The sequence below is a fragment of the Coturnix japonica genome, chromosome 6, assembly GCF_001577835.2.
Source record: "Coturnix japonica isolate 7356 chromosome 6, Coturnix japonica 2.1, whole genome shotgun sequence".
NCBI lineage: Eukaryota > Metazoa > Chordata > Aves > Galliformes > Phasianidae > Coturnix > Coturnix japonica.
In genome coordinates this window covers 28,133,438-28,154,027 of record NC_029521.1, presented here as the reverse complement: position 1 = coordinate 28,154,027, position 20,590 = coordinate 28,133,438, and the positions used below count along the sequence as shown (strand labels likewise).

Genomic DNA, 20,590 nt, shown 5'->3' with positions numbered 1-20,590 from the left:
ACTTTTCCTTAATTAAGAAAACTGAAGCCCTGATGTCATTCCACTAGGGAAAAAGAAAGTAACAAGTTGTGACACGCACAGAGGATTAATGTGGAAAAGTCGTTAACTCCGCGTGTATTTTTTCTATCGTGTCCTCCTTTTCTTTGGTTTCTTTGCAAATCCTTAAAACTTTATAAGCTACATTTACGTTAAGCTGTTCCTGATATGCTCCAATAAGTGTGCTTTAGACACATTGTTAACATAAGGCCAAATCTGTAATACAGCATGGACAATTAAGTGCACAATTTTTGTATAAATGCAAAATCCCTCACTGTGAATTATTTAATTAATGCTCTACAGTTCATTTAATAGCGCTCTTTCAAAGGCCATTTCACTCACAGAAAACTAATTTCATTCTTCGGGTTGATTTAATTAGATTGTATGATATATGGTATTGCTAATTCAGTGGCTCTCTTTGCAGTGTCTAGGCCGCTGCTCCTATTGTCGGCAATCTGTCAGCCCCATTTTTAACAGTATTGAAAAATTCAAGCTTTATTATTGCTCGCTCACTCTTTCTCTCCCATCAGGAGGAAAGTAATGAGCTTTTCTTCTTATGAGAGCAAGCAGAGAGTGTGGTGCCCTTAGCGCTTCAGGCACCGAGCAGTATTAACAGCCTGATTCATGAGTTAAGTTTCTAACTGCCCGTGGCTATTAGCACTCAGTCCTTTGGCTGTCATTTAGTTAAAAAGACTCTTCGGTTAATTCACTCTTTTAATGAGACTGTGCTATTCAACTAATGTATTTTACTGTATGAAAGGTCACACCAGGAAGCAAAACAGATTGGAGGGAATGTAGCGGGAAGCCTGGCTGTCAAGAAACAGTTCAAGCCTCGCAGGCATTTAGCGGTCCCGGCGCTGTAATGGGCTGGGGAACTGATGGGCCAGCGCTCACCTCAACAGTTGAGCGCCATAAATCACAGCTAAATAGAAAGCAGATTAATCAGAGCCACAGACAAAAAGAGCACGTGTTTCATTACCCATATAATCACTAACATGATTGCCAGACAAGCCGGGGAGCTGTACACAGGGCTGACAAAGCGCAGCATGGCACAGGGCTCGGCCCAGCTTAGCTGCAGCCATGCGATCGACTCCTCAGGCTGCTGCTCTCCTGACTAGGAAAGGCAGCGGTAGGGCTGGGGTCAGGCACGAAATAACAATGGGAAGTTGTGGCCATAAAGGCTTGGTTTTGGTTTCCACAGAGCACCTCTGCCTCAGCACAGGCTGCAGGTGAGATGCAGATCTCTGCACTGAGCAGAGCCCAGTGCTCCTACTGCCTTCAGGTGTCCCCAGAGCCTCCAGACACCTGCCAGCACCAGCAGGCAGGCACCAAGCTCACGGTGACAACTTCTGTGCTTCTCCAACATCGTTTGCTTGCGGTGCTTGTCCTGTCACCATGGGCTGATGCGCAACATGCACACCCACATTGCTCAGCTTCTCCCTGCTCAGGCTAAAAATCTGCTCTGCTTCAGCATCTCTGCACTGGATGTCCAATCAAACATGTTTTTCTGAGTATTGCTCATTAATTTACCAAAGGAGAAAATGAGAGGAACTTCCGCTTTTAATAGTTTCACATCTGTCTGCCAGGGAGTTAAACATCTGAATTATTGTGAGGGCATGTGTGTGTTTTGCTCATTTTTAATTAGTGCCACTGGGGGGAAAAAACTTCAGCACTTTAGGGGCAAAAGTGTATTATTTTTTTAGAAATTGTAATTCCCTCAAACTACGGTAAACAAATCATTCTGATTTAAATTTCCCAAGCAACTTCCAAACAGGGAAACCGTATGTTTAATTACTAAACATCTGTTGCAAAGAATACCCCTAGCTTTTGCAGCACTGATATCGCTGTGTATGAATTTTAAAACCTGTCAGCAAGGCATCATGAAAGCTTTGGGAGCAGAGAGCTGCTCACTTTAACCCCTGAACCAGATAATCTAACAGTAATCCATTCAAAACTAATCAAACATTTACAGAAACGCACCAGCACTGAGGAAAACAATTCATCATCTTCATATGCTCATTACACTTCCAACATCTCAATCTACCTATGTAAATGAGACTGGGGATCTGACATCAGGTCCATGTACAGAAATTATAAACAAATATTCATCCATTATGCTGCTGAAATTTAACAGCTGGAGCACTAACAGTAGCTGAACTCCAAGCCCTGAGTATCAATTATTTATGAACCTAAAACTGACAAGACTGTCTAGGTGAATTAGCTGCATATGTCAAGCTTTGTTATAAATCCCAGCCTACTGTAAAACTCATTTTCATAGAATGTATGTACAAGGCTGACAATATATCAACAGTACGGCATTAATAATTTAGAAGAATGGTACCATAAGGGAGCACCTAGAAACTCTGCTCTGCAATATAGTTGATATTACAAATAAAAAAGTCAAATAAAATGAATTTCCCATAAACAGAGAATCAAATAAAGCATTTCTCTATGATTTTATATTCAATTTTCAAAAAACTTACCAGTTGATACTTCCATTTTTAGGAACCATAAGCGTCTCCTGAAGTTGTTTAATTTTTTGCCCAGTGCTAAAAACGCCTTTGAATTCTTAGTTCTCTTGTTGTAGACTGTGTTGCATTTATTTTACTTCTACCAAAAGAGATCTAGAAGTGAGCAGAGGGTAGGAGGCAAAAGGAAATTGTTGTTTGCAGCAAGCAGTACTACATGCCATGGTTTAAAGACTCTGAAATACAATAAAGAGACTAACTATAAGTACCGTTAGTTTATGGGCTAAAATCTACCTTTTAACGAATGCATATGGCACAAAATGAGGCAAAGGCAGCTCTGATCTGATGGTAGAATTTGGTTACATCTGTTAACCACTGGTGCTATTTGAAGCATTATGAAGTTTCTCTGCTTTACGTTGTGCAAGAAGTCAATATGGAAGCTACTGGATGCTAAGTACAAACATATACATAGCATAAGTGGAACAAAAGAGTAAGTTCTAAACTGGAGCTATTATCAGCCTAAGGAAAAAGGACCTTGGTAAGCCTGTGTATTCATCTAACCTATGTCCATAAAGGCACTGCTAGTTGTGGCAGTTTCTTGCCACTCAGGAAGGTTGCCCACACAGAGAAATTAATACGCACTCTTATGAGAATTTATGGCTATCAAATAAACAAGATTTTATCTCATATACAGTAGCAGCCCATATTTTGATCTGTGAATACTGGCTTTCCTTTTCTCCATGGCACAACTTTTGATTGTTATGAAAATTAAAAGGGGGAGGGAAGGAGGGAGAAGAGAGAAGGACTCAACCCCAGACTTGAGTGAAACACAGCACTGATCCAGGAAAAGGTGACAAGATATTTGAGTATTCTGATGCAGTGAAAAGAAAATTTAGAGGACGAAATAGATCCTTAGTGATGCACGCATTCACGTGAAAGCAGAAATAAAATAGTAGATTTTATCAGGGACGTAAGGAAAATGCTGTAATGCCATCACTTCATCTTCAGGATATCATCATTTCTGACTCAGGAAATACTTGCAAAAAAAATTGAGAAAATGTAATAAATCTACAGTAGCTTTCAAGAGAAAAAATGGAGAGAAATATGTGCCTTGGTGCCTGATACACCACATATTTATGGAAAAAAGAGTTTTTTCAATAAGCTGTCACTGGTCAGACCCAGGGAGATCCAGAGGTCATCCAGTGCATCCTCCTGTAGCACAAAAAGAAGGTTTGTATAACAATTCCTACTTCATTCTTCAGTCTGCTGTGAATTTCCATTTCCCAGTGCTTTAATATTATCTGCATGGGTTATTTGCTTTATGTTTTCATAAGTAGAGCCCAATAATAATAATAATTCACTGAGGGTGAAATTCACTTCCGGGCAGAAAGCCCAAGAAAAGGCCTTTGCATCACTCAAGTCATTCCAAAGTGCTTAAAATAGAATTTGTTTGGATTTAAATGGTGCAGAGAAATTACACTGGCTCTTTCTATAAGAATGACTTCACCTCAAATGCCCCACAGTGCTGTGGTGCTGTTTGGATGCTTACCATCAAAATCCATAAGAACTGTCCCCATGGAGTTCCAACGTAGAATGAAGATCTTGCAGTCTGCTCAAAACAATGAATAAAGGAATACAGGCCATCCACAGAAGAAACATCTTTTCATTTCCGGACTTAATTAACTGATTTGGTGCCTGATGACATCTCTCACCTTGCATGTTCTTCTTGTTAATTGATGCTTTTATTAATGCTCCCAGTCTCTTGTTCCTATACATGGCATCTACAAAATTTTTCCCTATGGCTCTTCCTGTTAATGTTCAAAATCCTGCTTGAATACTTCCTCTTTTCCAAAAGCCCTTAATTTTCACCTTCATAATATAGTAAAGGTGAACTCTGTTATAGTCAACATTCAGACTCCATATAGAATTCCTTTGGGCTTTTGCATCTGTGGGTTAAGCTCAAAAAACAGAGGTCACCAGCAAACGAAGAGTAATCTGAGTACACTTGTGAGTCTGAGCTAATATTTCAAGCAATGAGGGCTACGTGGTGCATTTCCAAGGCATCAGCTCAACAGCTGTATGTTTTCCCTTTAATTTCTGAGAGGGCTTTTCAACACAATAGTCCCATGATTTCTTGAAAATTTTAGTTAGAACTGAGCTTAGAGCTGAGAGCCTCATAATCATAACTCAGAAACTGGATTTGGAACTGAAAAATAACTCAAAATGAAAAAAAAAGATTTTTTTTGAATTGGCTGTACTTGGTGATAACTCTTGACTTATTCTCCTGTGCTATTGCAACAAGCTATGATTCTGGAGACCTACTTTTGTGACTAAAAGATAACTCTCTCGGGAAGAAAATTGCCTCTCAGACATAAATCTTTGAAACAGGTGTTTACAGGAAAGTAGCAAACATGAAAAAATGAAATCAAATATGCCAAGCTAAGTAAGCATTAATTTATGGACATGCTGCTTCAATTCATATGTGCAGCAGGCACACAGTGATCCTAGAAAAGCAGTGATAGTCTTGCTAGAGCCTCAAAGTTGATGTAATTAACTACATATTAGTACATGGTCACTGCTATTAATTCTTTTAAAATATTTTCTAGCTGTAAAATCTCACTTAAAACAATTTTTGCTTTTTGTTGGCAAGTAGTTTACTACTGTACAAGTCATGCTCATTATTGCCTATGGGGAGTCAGTTGCATGTTGTCTCAGCAGCAGATGACTGAAACATCAGCTTTGTTGCTTTGTTTGTTGATGATATTGATAATTGACTTTAAAAAGCAGCACAGGAAAAGAAAGTGAAGATTGCTTTGCATTAATCGTGAATATCACATAGTAATAGCAGACAGCACGTTTGACTGCATTTTTGCCTTCCAATTAGACCTTACAACTCACAACCCCCACTTTTTTTTCCAGCAAAAAGTTTCCCATTATAGAGCTAAGTATGAATTAGAAATGTCTAACATCCAAGAGTTTTCGTTCTTCCAACCTCAAACTGCTGTCCATATCTAACAAACGCTACACAAATAGTGGATTAAAAGTAGATTAAAGTGATCTACCTGTACCACTCAAGATCCTCTGAAAGTCAGACATAGACTATAGCGTAATATAGTAGTTTAATATGGCATCCAATCATTCACGTAAGTTGTAACACACAAGGAGTAGAAGCGCGCACTGGGACAAGATATGTTCTAAATCTTGATTTATAGTGATGCCTAACTTAAGTACTGACCATCAATAGCAAAAATTCCAAAATGAATGCTGATTCTCATCAGCCTGAAAAAAACAAACAAACAAGAAAAAAAAAACAACACAATTACCATCATTCATAATATTAGTGCAGTAAAAAGGAAGGAGATCCTCTGTTTTCATCTCCTGGCCATTGGAAGTAGTAACAACAGGCAATATAAGCAGATAACTTTGCTCCAGCTTTATAGTGGAGCGACTGATGACCCAGAAGTGCTACCATTTCTGAGTGTTCACAGCACCAAGTGTCACCCTATCTGTCTGCCACCTTGCTAAAACAGCACAGGGGCAATTTTGCTTCCAACAAAGCAGGTTAGACCTACTTGCCTAAGAAATACAGCTGCTAATCCTAGGCAGTGCTGTTGCTTTTGCATGGCCTGAGCATACTCTATACACTGACAATTAAATTTACAAACCATTTCAAAATTGCATACGACTAGCAACAAAAATGAGGATTGCGATATTTGGATGGCTGAACTTGATGCCTGATAAACTCCTACTTTCTTTCCAGCTCATTTGGAGGGTGCAACACATGTCAGAAGACAGAAGTTCACTTCTAATGTTTTACGCATTCTCACATGGAAAAGGTCCTTGTGGTTGTAATGATGCTGATTTTCTAATGATGTTGTCACAATTGATGCTTAAAACAAGCAAAGCTTCTGTGTTTTTGGAGAACGGCTGCCTTTCCTAGAAAAGAAAGCCAACAGAGAAATGTTAGACCAGTGTAAACAAGCTAGGCAGAAAAATCAGGGAGTGAGGACCAGGTTTGCAGCTCTGCTAAATAGAGAGATTCAGGATGCACTTCTGCAAGCTTTTGCCTTGCCTTTTAATAGAGTGTCCAAAGCAAAGAAAAGAGTTAATTTAAGAGAGTGTTGAGAGCTGCTCTTTTGTTGTGGTGTTCTTTTCAGATTTGATGTGAAATTTTTCCCCAAATGAATATAAATCCTTATGATGGCCCAGGCCTTGCCCTCTGACGACTTTTGGATATTATATGCTGGTGTGATTGCTGGAAAGTTTTTCTGAAAGTTGGTTTAATTTAATGAGACTCTATCTTGGGAAGCAAGCGAGGAAGGAAATGGACTTGTAAATATTTAAAAGTTTTAAGAGGATCGTGTCATATTTATAGCCTTTGATGATCTTACTTCTACAACACCGTTTTAATGCAAAAGAGGGGGGAAAGAATGTATCTGTGAATGTATAAAGTGCACTCTCCCCATATAAGCAGAGCAGGCACCAGGGGAAACAGCCCCTTACTCAGCCCAGTTGTGCAACTGTACTCCTATGTGATGTGGTGTGAGTCCACGTGCCTAGAGACCCTGCACAAGTGTTTATTTCAAGAAAGCAGACAGAGGAAGTGTGCTTGAATTTAATGATGGCATTTCCAAAGGTAAAGGTTTCAGGGTCAGAACTTAAGAAATATTCATCGGGAAGAAGGTTTTGTGTTCTCTGTCTGCCTAAACATGAGCAACAGAGATACATTCTTGAATTAATGTAAGGGCGGCAGCAAAAAAGCCTTTTAATGGTGTGGAATGCCCATTAATGCAGATCTCAGCAAGAAAAAGGAATTATAAAGCAGATATCATCTGCACAAAGAGCTGAAGAGGTCCTTTGCTGGTATTTTTCCAGTTATTGAACTACCAGGTGTGACAGCATAACACAAAATATGGAAGCTCGACAAATGTCATACTAAGTACTTTTCAAAGCTGTAATTGATCATCAAATTCCAATAACAGTTTAGGTACTTTTGTTGATATTGAGATTAATATACAGGTTCCTGCAGCAAGAACCTCTTCAGTTTCTGACCTTGGCTGGTAGTAAAACCCAATCGATATTTAGACCAAGCAAGCTTTCCAGAGAGGATGCACTGAACACATTTGTTTTCTTAAAAAAAAACATACTGCCATCAGCTAGAAAATCTAATCCACTCTGAGGAATATGATGGAACAGAACTGAATAACAACCCCAAAGGACACAAACATTCTCTTGAATTCAAATAAGGTTTAATTAAGACTTTTTTTTTTTTAAACCAAAAAATCTTTTAGCACCATGATTTTCTACTGTTAGTTTCTTCTCAAGGAGGAAGCACTGAGATCCTGCATTAAGAAAGGCATTTTATGTTGAACACCTGGTTAGAGGACATGGAATAAGCAATATGATATAAATACTATGTCCACATTAGACTGTCAAATATACCTTAATGTTCAAGGTGCCAGCTACATACAAGTATTTCAACAGCCAAAAATAATTCCTGGGTACTCCCTGAGAAACAAAAAAGCAACAGATTACAAATACATTACATTCCTAACACAAATTTCTCAAGAACAAGTCTGTTGACAATATGACATAAATGACACTTACCCAGCAATTAATTGAAAGATTTGAGTGATATGAATTCATCATATGTGTATGTATTTTCTCCTTTCTATGTCTATCACTTAGGCTCATATAAAAATATAAAGTATAATGCAAAAATGTTAAAAGACTTCATTAGTCTTGTCAATGTTTTTGTGGTCTTCCTTAGGTCTACTTTCCTCTATCATGTGTTAGGTTGAGTGAAGACCAAATTTCCAGAGGGTTTCAAACTAATCTAAGTGATTTTCCTTCTTTTAGAGTCCTGAATCTAAAAATAACTGAACAATGATTTTTTTAATAGTCATTCACTGGATTAACTGTTCTATAAACATCTAATCCATCCAGCCAGGAAATGGATGAAACACTACCACTTGTGTTCCTTTCCTTAATGAAGTGTGCATTTCCCTGCACTGCTAGGCAGTGAAAGATCTGGCCCACATTTGATACACACTTGAGTAGAAATAAAGTAAAAATAAGTATAGAGAGCGCGGTTGTTAATCGCTACCTTTTCCCTTTCCATTCCCCCGGTGTAAATCATCAGCTATTTCTTTGTACAAGATTAGTTCACAAGAGCACTAGAAGGGTGGGGACTGAAGCACATCCATGCTTTGGATGACACAGGTTTGGCACTTACCATAGACCTGCAAACCATACCCTCTTAAATCAAAGTGCTGCTCCACAGCAGCACCTTAATTGTTCCAGGTGGTGTAGTTGGTAAACATTTGCTTAAGATTTTATGCATGTACTACACTTCAAGATTTGTTTTCTATTTACAATATTTGGTTTTGCTTCAGTCTTTGATAAAGTCCTGGCCTCACTGCAAATAAAGTGAGCTAAGATAAGTTATGTGTGTACACTTACATACATACATTTTAATGTATGTTTTTATGGAAACAAATTTTTGTTATGGCATTAGAGTTGAAACAAAGTGGGATCTAACAACAGTGGCATATACAGTAATTCCACTGCAGAATGTGGGCAGGAGCCTCATCTGTACTCTGGCATAGAGCTTTTGTTCAGTTACATTTCATGTTTTATTGTCATTGATTGCATAACAAATAGAACAGCAATAATACGTGCAGATGGATGACTGTATCTAACCTGTGTGCTACAGATTACCTGAAGCATTCCATTTTCTTCATCTCCTTCCAAATGAAGAGTGAGGAGTAAGGGAGACACATCAGCTAGCTCCCCAAAGCCTCATTATGCCCAATACACTAAATCTCAACTACTCACTACAGGAAGACCTCCCATGCTGAGTCTCGATGCAACATAGAACACATTAAGTGCCAGTGTCCTGAGCAAATAAGTTGTAGAGCCTGTTGCTCTGCAAGCTCTACAAGAGCCCACAAGATGCAGAGAAGGACAGTTCATCCCAGACATTTTTGGGACACAGCTTACCCACCTGGGCTATTGCAACTTTCTGGCAGCCCCTCACAGCTCTCTGCACACAAGCTGGGAACTTTTACAGCTCCATTTCCCCCTCCTGCTTTGTGACCGGGAGGTGACACTGCAGGCACAGGGGCCCTGCAGGTGCCAGCCCCTCCAAAGCGGTTTTGCATCAGGTGACCGCTGCATCGCCTTATGGTGAGTAAAAGTCATAAAACTACCATCAGCTCAATGGCTGTAATGACTACTCTGAAGCTTTTTATAGGCGATAAGCTACTGTAAAGGTCTGCTGGTAATTTGTGGATAGGGTACATTACCGTTATCCTTGAGGAATTTCAGCTTCCTTTTTATATGCCTTTTTTCTCTTGAGGGGACTCTGAAATTAACAGAAGGCATTAGTGTGAAGCTCTGCCACAGCCTCTTGCTGAGCACAGATTGCATTTATTTCTCCTCAGACATGCTCTCGTGCTCCCATGAGAGCTGTAGCCTGCTGATATGAGGCTGGAAGCCCGCTTCTGCCCCTCATGGGTTGGAGGGTGTCCAGGAGACAGTAAAGCAAATGAAAATATCCTGAAAAAAGGCATAAAGGGAAGACAGAAACCAAACCAAGCTGGGGGATCGAGGGAAGGGTAGAAGGAGTAGAGGAGGTTGCTCAATTTTTGCCCACATCAGTGAAGTGCTTCTGGTTGTGCAGGGTAGGTTCCTGCATTCAGGTTAGATGTTAGGAAAAAGAAAGAAGGGGAAGTGAAAAGTATCAGCACAGGCTGCCCAGGGAGTGGTGGAGACACCATCCATGGAGGTGTTCCAGAGCTGTAGAGATGTAGCAGTGAGGCAAAGGGGCAGTGGGGGTGGGTTGGGTTTGGGAGTCCTAGAGATCTTTTCCAACCTTAATGATTATTCTGTGATTCTATCACAGTTCCTGGGAGAAGCAGGCAGTTTTCCCTTATAAAGCTACTACAGTACCATGTTTGGGCCAGCTGCGTCCCTAAAACTGAATCCAAATGAAAATGGAGGGTGATGGAGTAATTTACCCAGTAACAGCAAAGCTCAAGCAACCGACTTCTGTGCACATTGCTGGGCTGCAATGGATGTGTGCCACAATCTCTGCACCACAGGCAGTATTGCTACCAACAAAACAATCTCACACAGATCATGAAATGTTAAGAAGTTCATTTGTTTAAAGCATTATGAAATAGTTCTCTTGCAGATCTCATCCTTTAATTTCCTGCACCGGGGCTGAGGTGTGGGACACCAATACTGACAGATCAGATTAACACCTCTGATGCAGAGATTTTCCACTGTGCTACTGCAAAACACATCATCACCATTGCAATATGAGCTCTGGATTCTGGACCTGTTGCTCCCTGGGGCCTTGAACAAACTAACAGAGCAAAAATAGCAAGAGTGATTCCTTCCAAAGAGGGAAACTAACCTGCCTGGGCTGCTAATACACCGTTTGGAAGGGAGAAAAATCAAGATGATGATGAATTGTTCTTTTGCACCTTCTTAGTAAATCTATTCTCTCTCAGCATTGCAAGGTTCCATATAAACCTCGTAAGTGCAGCAAATTGCTCAGCGCGCATACAGTGGTTGGAAATAATGCAAAGACTGGAGACAGAGGAGGATTCTAGCTTTCTCCTGCTTCAGACAATGATTTGGCAAACCAGGTATAAGGCCCAACATTTATTTGGGTGATTACAAAACTAAGAATTTTTGGCAAATGATTTGGTCCAATACACATGGAATTGAATATACAGAGAGAATTTAAGCCTTAGAACTTAAAGTTAAAATATATCTCAGTCTTTAACAAGCACAGGTTGGGTTGTTGGGTTTCTGATGGTTCCAGCTTAACCACAAGAGGACAGTAGTTCATGGTGAAAAAGCACAGTACACATTCTTACAGCTGACAGAAATGCATTATGCAACCAGGACTTACTTGTGTTGTATGCATATGTAAGGATTTCCTGGATAAAAATAGGATTTCTTCAGCTATGCAGCAGTGAGGGATTTCACAACTGTATAGAACTGGTTTAAAATGCAACATTCACCTCACCATATTCCCTCTGTTCTACAGCTCCAGTGCATGCCAATGCCCCACAGGAGCTGAATGTCATTCCTGCTGTTATTCCCAACCAAGCTGCTGGTAGCCCACCCATGCCTCAGCTTGTGCACCAGATCCTTTCCTTGGCAGTTCCTAAGGATGGCTTTATTATACCATTCTATGAGTTTGTTATCATTCCGAGGTTATGAATAGATCTAGAAAAGTGATACACCCAACTTTGAGCAGTCAGACCTGCTCTCCAGCTCATTGGTGCTTAGTCCTCATTTGCTGCTCAGCCACAGCTTTGACTAAAGACACCTAAATAGTCCCCATGTTGCAGCTGAGCTTTACCAGCAAACAGGTACAGGATATCTGGACACAGCCTGAATAAAGATGCTATTTTGTAAATGATATAGCAAGTAACAGTACCATTTTGTGAGTGGAGGGCCATTCCCAACACACATACAGCAATGGAGCACAAGCCCCTGCCTTGCTAAAACCTTGCAGTGCCTGAGGACAAGGGATGTGCCATGCTTTGTGGTTACCTTACCCTTACAAACAGCAGCTTTAGCCCCCTTGCTGCAGAGATGCTGCGTCTTTTAAAACAGAGCTGTGAACTCTTATTGCAATAACATTCCTACCTAGCATCAAAGATCCCCATTTACCAAGCTCAGAGACAAGTCTGGGTACTCTACAGGGCCAACAGAGGAAGCTGAGTGGAACAGAGATTGTGAAACAGCAATTGAGTTTAATCAGTGAACTGGAACCAATATATTTTATAAAGGGTTTCAGTTACTCTTCTATCAAAAACTCCAAGTTTCATTATAAATGGCTTCTAAACCACCTTAGAACTAATGCATTTTACACCAATACAGTTTTGAAATAATATCTTGGCAACACTCAGGGCTAGGAGTGCAACTGCAGGAAAGCAGAATACCGCAAGGAACCACAGTCTTCTCAGCTGCACTGAGCAAAGCACCAAGCGGCTCTTCTCCCTTCCTTCAGCCCCTTTCAAAATGCTGGGACTCAAGAGCAGTCATGGTGCACCAATCAGAAAGATCAACATGTTCGAAGGGTAATATAAGTGGTGCAAGGGAAAAGGGATCAGCACAGTAGAAGATGCCACAAAGTAAAAGGGAAAGCACTCACCTGTCTCTAAAGGGCTACACTCCCAGGAAAACTCCACTAGGGAGGGACCACCAACCAGAGAACCATCCCCAGTGGCAGTCAGCCCTTAAATGGGGTCTAAAAGAGGTGCAGCCACACTCCACCCCTTCTGGTCCCACACCTGAATCGCCTTCACCTGTGCTCCCAGGGCTGACCGGGTCCTTTCCCCAGATGCTCAATCAGTGGCTCAGGCTGTGACTCAATAGTTCCCATACACGGACAGAGTGAAAAAATAGTGTCTCCCTGCCAGAATAGCCAAGTTTTGTGTTTTTGCTTTTTTTCTATGAAAAATGGCAGCAAATAAAAGTGAGAAATATATAGTAAGACACTTTCAACATCAATGTATTTGGTGCTGTTCTATCAGTCAGGTGTTTTTTTTCTTTAAAACCACTAATGTTCTCTCAATCAACATTTTCTCTAAGTGACGGAACCACATGTACAGAGGAATTTGGTATGGGGAGTTTGCTTGCTTCACTACATTTTTGTCACAGCTACAGCTTTATACTCAGAAGACCAAGTTAACTGATAGTCTGAATCGGGTGTCCAAAAGGAAGCCCGCTGCATTAAAGTCAGGTCCAGGCAAATCCCCTTTCCAGTACGGCTGCTTCTTCTCAGTACTGATCCCATTGTTTTCTTCCTTATGACCTTTTCAGGAGTCCTCACATGGCTGAAGTCCAAGGTCCACCATGCACTGACAGTGGTGGGAGCTGCTCTGTATCAAGGCAGCCTTCAGAAGAAGGAGAGAAGCCAGTCATGTCTACTGGCTGCTCCACGCTGCTTTTACAGACAGCAATTTGTCTCTGTAGTGGAATAGAAAAAGACTATTAACTTAACCAATGCGCTACATATTAATTACCAAAATCATTAAAATAAACTTTTTTAGTACTACTAAGGAAGCAATTAGAAAAGTAACTTTGTACATAATACTTTTAGTTCTAGAATGAGAAATGTATGTGACTACTACGGGCCAAAACATGGCACATTTAATTTAAACCCTGGCAGCAAGGGGCAGGTTCCATTGCAGCTATAATAAATTACATACAAGTGCTACAGAACAATAACAAAAACTGTGAGCCATCCATTTCAGTACCATTTACAAGAAATCAATATCAATACTTAATGCAATACTGGTGAAAAATGAGCAAAGATACAGAAAGCATAATAAACCAGTAATGAAAGACCTTGCAGTGTTTCACTTTGGAAGAAAAAACTAACTGTCTATATTTTCATGTAGAGGGATATTTCACTGAGGCAATGTGCTGGAGGTATGAGTGTTTTGCAGATCTAAGTTTAAAATCACCTCTTTATTAAATTTAAAAAAGTTTTTTAAACTGCGGATTACTAGCTTAGTAAAACTCATACATATGGAAGGAAGCATTTCATCTTCCTGAGGTCCTGAATATATTTTTCATTGGACTGCTTTAGATCAAGCACGGCTCTGCTGTGTACCTCTCTGAAAGCATGGGCAAGGCCGCTTGCTTCTGCCAAATTTGGGTGTTCTGTTTGGGAAATGAAAGGTTTAAACTTTCTGTTTAAACTGGCGAAGGAGATATCATCAGGTAACCCCATTTCCTCCACTGGTTTTGGACTGCCATCCTCCTCATCTTCATCTCTTTGCACTGTCAAGATAGATAAGTAGGTACATAGGTAGGTGGATGGATGGATGGATGGATGGATGGATGGATGGATGGATGGATGGATGGATGGATGGATGACAGACAGATTAGAAGTCTGACTGCAAAGTTTATTCTAATTAAAAGAATGTTCCTTTCAACTAAAATCTGGAAGTCTCTGAATTTTTCCAACTCCAGTTCTGAGCTCAGAAAGTCCTAGATGTGCCAGCTGATACTTCCAACAGCCTTCATATGTGGTGAAGCTCTTTGCAAAGAGGAAGATGAGAAAATTCATTTTTAATGAAACAATAAACAGGTTTAGTTGCAGAAATTGAAGGTTTAGACAAGGGAGCAAATGTCTGCTGGAAACTGGAGGAGATCTGGGGTCACACTCAGTGAAGGACTTGTGGTCTTTGGAAGGTTTCTCAAGAACGCACACGGCAAAGACTATCAGTAACAGTGACAGAGGCACTCTGTAATCCTATTGCAAGGCTTGTGTGATAGGATTCCCTGTGAGATAAGGATGTCTTGCTGTACTTCATCTTTCACCCACCATCGGTCTTAAGGAGGCTGAGGAAAATATAATGAGGCTAAGATGGCTGCACAGGCCACCTTTATTGGTTGTCCTTCAGCTCAGACATCCAGGAGAGCTTATTCTTTGCAGGAATCATCTCATGGAGGAATTCATCAAGTGTTAGTATGTGAAAAGAGCAAGTGAGGCTGCTCTTTTCTACACAGACCATTTTCTAGGTTTCGCTCATGCAGCTGCTGGGTTAGTGAAAAGCTAGTAAATGACAAAAAATGATAGACAACATGGGTCAGAAAGAGATATTTTTGTATTTGTTCATCCACCAAGTGTAGCACTGTACCATGTCCACTCTATGCGACAGCAAGAGGAATGGAGAGCAAAAGGGCTCTGAGGCTTTTCTGGGGTTCATTACAGGGCAGGGACTGTCCAGGTGGGCCACAAAACAAATTCTGCTTTAAGGACCAGGTCTCCATCAGGAGGGGACTTCTTGTGCCAGTTCCTACTTCTGCCAGTTCATTTAGTAACAGCAAAATGGCAGCCTGAATTTTTCTCACCTGAAGGCCAAAATAATGAATAGCTACATTAAATCCACTGATGGGCACAAAAAAGAGCACCAACAGCTGCAAATAGTTTGGTATTGCTCTACTGTATCAAATGGCATCTTACTTGAGCAGGATTCCTTGTGGATCCTGGTACTGGCAGATGGCATACAGCTCTACTCTCGTGTTAGCAGGAGTATGTCCAGAACACTCACAGCTGTGTAAAAGTCAGTGGGAGCTTGGATTATGTGCAAAATGAACAATCATCAGGGAATAAAAATATTCTAATTGTTGTTTCCACTAATCAGCTTTTAAACATACCCCCTCTCTGGGAGCAAATCAATTTTTTTGCAAGTAGTACAAGAGACTCCTATTATACAGTATGAATTAAGTCTAACTGATTAATCCCTTAAGTGAAATTTCTTTGTTTGAATTAATTCAGCCCTTTCTGCTGCCACTCAGTTATTTTGCCTGAGGACATCACATTTGTTTGCTCCCTCCTACCTGACTAGTCACACCCATTCAGTACTGTAATGCCCTCATTAGTTAAATGGATGACCCCTCGTTATAACTGTATGAAACATATTGCAGTAGGCATGATATCTCACTCTTTAGATCTGTTTTTCATCACTGAGTCCAACCTGATAATTTAAGTCTCTGAGCACAACAGGAAATGGCCCGATCCAAATCCCAAGGAATATTTGCAACGATTTCAACGGCCTTTGAGTTTAGGCCATAATGAGATTACAACCCTTTTTTTTTTTTCCTGCAATTGTTTTCTGAAAGTGACCCTATGCTTTTACCGCAATAGGAAGAGATGCTGGAAAGGGTTTGGGGAAATAAAAAGTTGAATACCCAGTAGATGGTGCTGTAATCAAATTCTAAAACCTGTTACACCAGAGCCACTTAGCTGCGCCGTGGCAAGTTTCTGCAATGAATAAAGAAAGTATGTTTGCTTTCAAGGCATGTCACTGCATTTAAAATGTACTGATTCGTCTGAAGTAGTGATTGTGGAGGTAATATGGTGAAACAACATCGAAGTTGAAAAAATAAATAACGCCTGTTGAAGAAGAATGATTTATTGGATCTTTTCTCCATGGTCCTATGTTTGCAGGAAACGTGAATGAAAGCACAGATAATGCATTCATTTGGGGCAAGCAAAATGGAATTCTTCCATCTTTGCAGTGTTCTGAATTCTACCTCGGGAAAAAGCTTTGGCTTTTTCAGACTCTATGACGTTGTTGCTACAGCTCTCCACCACCTGCTCTTCCATATCCAAGTCTCAAATTCACCCATTTTGTAACAGGAGCTGAATACAACAGCCACGTCCTGAGATCAGCCCTTACTTTCCTCCTCCGCAGCCATAACTGAAGGTCTCTGCTATTGATAAACTTTGATCTCCTCTCCTGCTTAACCTCTGAATTGCACCCATCTGATCTGCAGCTGTCCCAGGGAGGAAACTCCTGGGTATGTCAACAGGAGGAGCTGGGAGACATTCAGCACTGATGCGACAAATACGTGCCTTGGTGGTATCTTGCAGGAAGCTCGGGGCCATCGCTGAGCAAAAAACCATGGCCAGAAAGCCATGCTTGTGCTTGCTGGGCCTGATTACGTGAGAAAATACTCCTATTTGTAGATTTTTATTTGACCTCCAAAGTCAACCTGGACAAGTGTCCTTTCCAGAAGGAACAGTGCCTGTGCACAGCTTCTCAGGCCAAAGCCTTGATAAGCCAGAGCGTGCATCATTTTGCTTTTAAAGAAGCCTTCAGACAAAGTTCTCATTCACTTTAGAAGAACACTTCATTCAACACTTCCCTGGGCAGTGTGACTACAGACGCCATACACCTGCTTAAACAGATAGCCAAAGTCTTAGGAAAACTGAACCAAAGGAAAACTTTGTCTCATAAATCACATTTCCTCCAGTAAAGAGTTCTCACTGGTGCAGAAGGCAGAGCTGAGGCAAAGATTCCTTGGGCTACAGAATTTCATTTAACACACAACCTAGTTTTTAAATGAGAAATACAGCAGGGTGAATGCATGTACTTCTCTGAGCATAAAACTCTCTTCCCAGTGCTGTTAATGCACACATTACAGCCCTCTGTACCCATGCAGGTTTGCACTGAGACCAAGGAAGCTGCACAAATACATCTGAGGACAGGATTTTCCCCCTAGCATAAATTTTTCAGAAAAATTAATTATTACGTATGATAATTTTGGCTAATGAATACATTTGTATGACTCATTTATTATGTATCAGTCGTTTGTAAGGTATCCACAGCATGTTTTATTAATTATCATTAAAAGTTTGTGTTTACTTTAAGCCATATCTCATCAGGATTCTTTCTGTGAAATGCTGTAGTCTTTCTTTTAACCTTTCCCAATCTCAGACCTGATTTCTGCTTCAGCGAGACGCCAATCCGCTTTCTATAGAAGACAATAGGAGGCTTTTCAATGCTTTCAATGGTCTATAGATCGAGGTAATTAAACACAGAAGGATATCATTAGGTCATTGGCCTACACCAGGCATGTAGGTAATAATTTGTGACACAGAAGATGGGGGTGGAACAAACCTGAAGCATCGCCAAGCTTTCCCCCTTCGTGGTGTCAGAATGACCACAGCCCATCTCTGGAGGGGTTGTGGTTCACAGACCATCACTTTTGCTCTGTCTTTGTCCAGGACACACAGGGTAGGACCCTTACCCAGAACCATGACTGCTATCGTGTCGTTTCCTTTTTCAGTTCATAAGCAAAAGGATCGATGTTACTTTATGTTACTCTGCTGGTTCTTCAGTTGTAACATTATGCCGTCGTAAGGATAGAAATTTCTGTTCCTTATATAGGATTTGGGGTTTTTTATGGAGTGCCTATTGAAAATAGACAACTGTGTTTCCTTCCACACCCTGCACACATATAGTCTCATATTTCTCCTTCTCCAGTTTTGTCTAAGCCAGGATGAAATGAGGCAGAATCCTAAGAAATAGTGAAAGGGGAAATCCCAACTGTTGCCACTAAAAGGAGCTTCTGTCATTGGTCATCAGATGTGTGAGTAGCTTATATATATGTATATATATGAAAAGATAAAATTGACTAAATGTACATTGGAAAAGAAAAATAAAAAGGGTGAGAGAGCCCTTGTAAGGGGTTGCAGCAAGACACTGCATACTTTGCATTGGGAGAGCAGCCCCAAACCTACAGACCTAAAATAAGAGCTGAATACCGAGGAATAATAAAAACAACACAAAAATCTGAAGGAGGAAATACCATTTGAATTTCCATCGGCATCAGAAAGAAGCCATTAATTAAACACTGGAGAAAAGGAGACAGGCAGACGCTGATGCTGGTCATATGCAGAGCAGTCATCAAAAGCAGCCTTCTGGCTACTCCAGAAATAAGGAAAAGGATGCTGAGGTGGTAGTCCCTGAGTTGGAAAACCACAGAAGAAAAATAGATCATCCTTTTCTTCTCTACTGTGCCCATCTTGTTTTCCTTTCAGCGCATTGATTCCCAATATATATTGAAACATGTTACCGATGTTCTCATTTTTCACACTTAAACAGCATCAAAGGGATAAAAAGCCAAACTAATTCTGGAGGTAAAACAAGCAAATGCATTTTCTCCCCATATATTTTGGTGCTGAAATTCGACTCAGGCTGAATTTTTGCAGCTAAATTGCAAACTCTGGAGAAAAAGAGGGTTTCTATTTGGAGCCCTAATACAGCTTTCATCACATGGGCCCAACTGCATCGCTGTGCCTCCGACCCTTTCATCCTGAGGTGTGCTATTTGAGAAATGCCTGCTTCCAAATGCAGCAAAATGAGAAATTACAGCGCCTGTCTAACAAATCAAAAATAAATGAAGTAACAACATAAAGGTAAATTTACTGTTATTTATAATTTACCATTTTTACCTTGTTTTCAATTGTCTCTTAGTCCTCTTCATTCTAGGAGCCCATTACATTTTATTATGCTAAACCCTATCTTCTGTCACATAAATTACAGTTAAAGATCTTAATATTAAAGCCTCTTAGCTCCCAGACCATATTTCAGGCTTTGTTCAAACCAGACATTAATGCTGAAATTGAACACAGATCACTTTGTCATCATTACCTATGATCTCAAAAGTATAATACAATCTTTGCTATATATGGCACAAAAATGCTTCTTTGTGTAACACTGAATTATGGAGATATATTGATATTCTTAATATTTTGACAAAACAATAAAACTAAATATGTTAGCTCTTTAGCAGATACCAGCACATCAGCCCAGCTATTCTAATAACAGCTACGGAGGTAAAGGTTTATTTATTCCGGGTAAAATAGAAGATTAATCACATTGCTATTTTAATCTTAATTTTTCCCTGGTATAATTTCACCTTCCTGCTTGCTGATACAGGAAGTCTGTTGCCAGTGCTCATCATCATCTGCCTGTGTTCACAATATCCACCTTTGTTATGGGAACAATATTCTCTTTTCAGTGCTTGCACTGAGAGCAAGGAGAAATGCTGGAGCAGGCTGTCTTTCATCCTCTTGCTTGTTTTTTCTTTACTTTCACCCCAGAATTACCCAAAAGGAGATGTGCTGGAGCCTGGGATGGCCTCTGGGTATGGGGATTCCACCAGGTCTGAGGTGCAGGTACGCATCAACACCAGAGAGAGTGCCATCATCAGCGCTATCATTGGTATAAATTTGTAAATATCCACCAGAGAGTATCTTACTCAAACATCTCTTCCCAAGAGAAGAGGCCCCATCTGATTTTTCTGCATTTTGGTGGGTTTTTTGCAGCCTGGTTGGATGTCTGCTCTTTGAAAAGGGGAAGGGCTGCATCCCAGCTGCAAGAGCAGCTCTCCAAACATAGACAAACCCCCACCAACACTGCTCTGTGTGGGTGCTGGTTTGCATATACAGACCATCCACAGATGATTTCTCCACTGGAATACTCCCCGCAATACTTCAAAGTACCCCTCTATCCACTGGAATTAGAGTTTGGGGTATAGCAATGTCTTTCATCATAAAGAGAGGGTTATTTTTCTAATACATACCTTTTCATTACAACTAGGAGTAAGGTCATGAGTTCTTCTTGTGATGAAGGTATAAATATTACATTGTATGGCTGAAATAGTCTGCCTCCGTTTCTGGAGAATACCCTTGGGTAAAATAGTGTGTCAGGGCAGCTGATTGCCTGCTCATTTCAGTTTGCTTACCTTTT

The 20,590-nt window shown here is 40.5% G+C and overlaps 1 long non-coding RNA gene across 1 annotated transcript; it reads right to left on the bottom strand.

Annotated features, from left to right (window-relative positions):
• Window positions 1–5,599: 5,599 nt before the first annotated feature.
• On the bottom strand, window positions 5,600–12,762 carry LOC107316228. Its single transcript, XR_001556242.1, has 4 exons — window positions 12,685–12,762; window positions 9,812–9,870; window positions 7,947–8,012; window positions 5,600–6,440 (listed from the first exon to the last, which is right to left on the bottom strand). It is a non-coding gene; the product is annotated as an uncharacterized LOC107316228 (long non-coding RNA).
• Window positions 12,763–20,590: the final 7,828 nt, after the last annotated feature.